Raw genomic sequence first — 3,628 nt, forward strand, 5'->3', positions numbered from 1 at the left:
AAAATTTGAGTGGTTCATCCATCCCAGATTGTAAGTTGTACTGTATGGGTTCCCTAGATTTCGTGCCCCCCAATATAGTCGACATTCTCAATGGAAGCAACAGAGGAGCTAGCAATAGGACATTGAGCTGCACTATGCCCACCACCGCAAGTACTACAACTCATCACTAATTCTGACCTCGAACTACTGCCCATAAGAAGATCAATCTTTCAAGTTAACACATCAACCTTTACGGCGAAGGCATCATTGCTACTCACTTCATAAATTCCTGTAGTCTTTTGTGAAGATCCTCTTGAGGCCAGTGTGATTCATTGCTTGCCATAGACTTAAGTAATTGCTCAGCCTCATCAGGATACTTGTTGCTAAGGGAACCACCTGCTGCGGCATCAATGAGTTGACGTGTGGCATAATTCAGCCAGTTATAGATGATCTGTACTCGCATCCATTAAGCAAAACCATGATGGGGGCACCTTCTAAGGAGATCCTTGAATCTTTCATAGGCTTCAAATAGTGTCTCGGATTATCCTTGTTCGAATGCCGAAATTTCTTGTCTCAATTTGGCTGCTTTGCTTGTTGGAAAATACCTCTGAAGGAATTTCTCAACCATATCCTTCCATGTTTTTATTAACCCCAGAGATAATGATGTAAGCCAACGATATGCCCCATCTCTTAAGCTAAATGGAAATAGCCTCAATCAGATAGCATCATCCGATACCCCATTAATCTTAAATTTAGAGCAATTTTGGAGAAAACGAGAAAAGTGGTCATGTGCATCTTCATTTGCAAGACCATTTAATTGAACCGAGTTCTGGACCATGCCAATTATACTTGCTTTAATTTCAAAATTATTGGACGCCACGGAAGGTGCTTGAACACTAAACTCATCACCCGTGAATTGAGGTGTTTCATATTCGAACAAAGTGCGTCACTCTTTGGCCATGATTGAAGACTCTCTATCCTCAATTTCAATGTTTTGTGCAGCCGACCCTTCACCAACTTCTCTCAATCTCTGATGCAAGGTTCTTTCAATTTCACTATCCGGTGTAATCAAAGTTGATGGATTTGAACGTGTCATGCACAGTACCTTGCAAAACCAAGAAAGATGGTAGAAATAAGATCAAGAGAAAAGAAAAGAAAAGAAATGATAAAATGAGTAAATAATGAACTGTCTAGAGTAATAATCTAAAAGTTTCCTAGAATTCCTTAAAGCTCCCTGGCAACGGCGTCAAAAACTTCATTGCTTCAAGACAAGTGTACGGGATAGCCAAGTAATACACTTTGAGTGACACAGGGGTCATATTCCACGGGGCCAAGGAAGTACTATTACTCACTCTTCAACTATTATCTAGCCTACAATCCTTAGTAAGAAGAACAAATAAAACAAAATAAACTAACCTAAGCTAATCCTATGGCCGGGTAACTAGCACATGGATGTAAACAAACAAGTGAGTATGAAGAATGAGAAGGGAGTGTTTGGACAAAAAATCCTCCTAGGGTTGTCATTAAGGCCCAAACTTGGATGGTTTAAAGATGCATTGATGATATAGTTAAGACCTAGAGACTTTGTAAGTAGATTAGCCCCAATCTCTTGGTAACTAACCCCTGATCCTCTACAAATGCCAATCAGAATTTCTTCCAAATCAACACACCTATGATCGCATTAAGTTCAAGGAAATCTCTAATAGGAGCAAACCTACTCTTCTTTGGCTTAAACCGAGCAATAGAGGGCTACCAACATCAGATCTCTCGGCGTGTCCGCACAAGTACGCATGAGTAGGTCACATCTACGCATACATCTCATAATAGAATTATGGATTTCTACATAAATGTAATTTTAAGCATCAAAGCTTGATAGATTCAATCTCAAGCAGCCATCAAATTAAATGAAGAACAACATCTCAAGTTCTTATGCAAGAATAAACCCTAGGGTTCATCTAAATCCAAACACAACAATAAGTTAATCCCTTATGATAAGGTACACTTATTCAAAATATAAGGAAGACAAAAACATAAATGAAGTAATGAAAACCCCCTCTAGGTCGTGATCCCCTTGAATGGATGAAGCTTCACAAGTTTTTGATGATGGCCTAGATCTTCACTCCAGGTCCTTCTCCTTTGCTCCTCTCCTTCTTGGTGATGATGTGTGCTTCTTTCCACAAAGAATCTCCGCTAAAAGATGGCCAAAAGGCCCCAAAGAAGTATGGTGGCGGCAACCCAAACGGCCAATGAAAAGTCCCCTCTTTCTGCCCTAGAACTCGGTATTTATTCTCTCGAAAGCATATACATGTTGTATAACTCTCAGAAAAACCTAGATTTGCACTACATACGGGGTTCATATAGGGTCCATACGGGGTCCATACGGCCTCCATACTAGGTAGTATGGTGGTCGCATGAAATTTTGGGCAGACAGCTTCAAACCGTCTCGCTGCTACAGTGTTGCTACAGTTTTCAACTATAGTAATTTTGGACTGTTTTCTTCTCTTTTCGCCTAAATGATATTATCTTGTTCTCCATGGCTTCCTTGTGCCCTACAAAGCAAATAGTACATGATTAAGCTCAAAACGGGCGTCAAACCTCACAAAATACATGCAAAGTGCATAAGACACATATAGGAAAGTACCTACATTTAGACACTTATCATCCTTATTTGGGGATCTCCTTATACTTAATGCAATCATAAGGATGTTAGTTAGAGAGAGATTCCTATCAACATTCGTATGTGATTAGGGTCCAATTGCTGAGAAATTATAGTTGGTCTAGTCTTGAGATCCCTCGGTCTAAATTATCCTTGCTATGCTATTATTGTGCATCCATATATCATGATGACCCTTCAATAGAATCCTCATCTAATTATTTCTCTTATATTCACTTGTCTTGCTTTGTGATTCCTATACTTGTATTTATTTACCTTCTCGCATGTATTAGAGTAGCTCATCATGTTTGAGGTGTGAGGTTAGGTAATAAGTGACAGAGGAGTAATAGGAGCTACTTAGCTTTGTGGAAAACAACCTCTGTGTCACACACAGGGTATTACTTGTGATTCTATTGATAAGTGCTTTTGTGTTAAGAATGCGAAGTGTTCATTCCTTATGATGAGCATTACTTTTATCAGGTTTAAGTGCTAATACATGTGTATTTGTGTTCTTTTGCGCATGTAGGTTTGTGAAGCTAAGTATTAAGGAAAAAAAGCTAAAAGTGGATCGTGAACGCACTATTTGATGGAATCTTGGAAGGAACAAATGCGAAAACACAAGAGGAGCTCTAAGATACAGGAATGTCTGCCAACCTCCATATATTCAAGCCATTACAATGAGTTGGAGAGGCACGAATGTAGTCATATTTACGCATCATGACTTGTGCATTGATAGCAAGATCTTCACCAATGAGGCTTTTGATTGAAGAAGAGTTAGGATCTATGGCATTAACGTGTGCCCGTTTATGTTGCATCGATGAAAAGTGTGGAATTGGGAGTGTTTTAGTAGAGTACTTGACAACGCACCTTGTGTGTGACCCGCAAGTGCACGAGTTTGTCGAGTAATAAATCCAGGTGAGTAGGGTATCGTATCTAGAGGGAGTAGGGAGTAAAAATACTTAAATTGGTACTTAACCATGTTAAAGTGAACAATGA

General features: G+C 39.4%; 1 non-coding gene across 1 annotated transcript; it reads left to right on the forward strand.

The window, feature by feature from the left end:
• The first annotated feature begins 452 nt into the window (after window positions 1–452).
• Window positions 453–559, forward strand: LOC120259654. The gene has a single exon (XR_005536211.1). It is a non-coding gene; the product is annotated as a small nucleolar RNA R71 (small nucleolar RNA).
• Window positions 560–3,628: the final 3,069 nt, after the last annotated feature.

Source organism: Dioscorea cayenensis, chromosome 4 (genome assembly GCF_009730915.1).
Source record: "Dioscorea cayenensis subsp. rotundata cultivar TDr96_F1 chromosome 4, TDr96_F1_v2_PseudoChromosome.rev07_lg8_w22 25.fasta, whole genome shotgun sequence".
NCBI classification, from domain to species: Eukaryota; Viridiplantae; Streptophyta; class Magnoliopsida; order Dioscoreales; family Dioscoreaceae; genus Dioscorea; species Dioscorea cayenensis.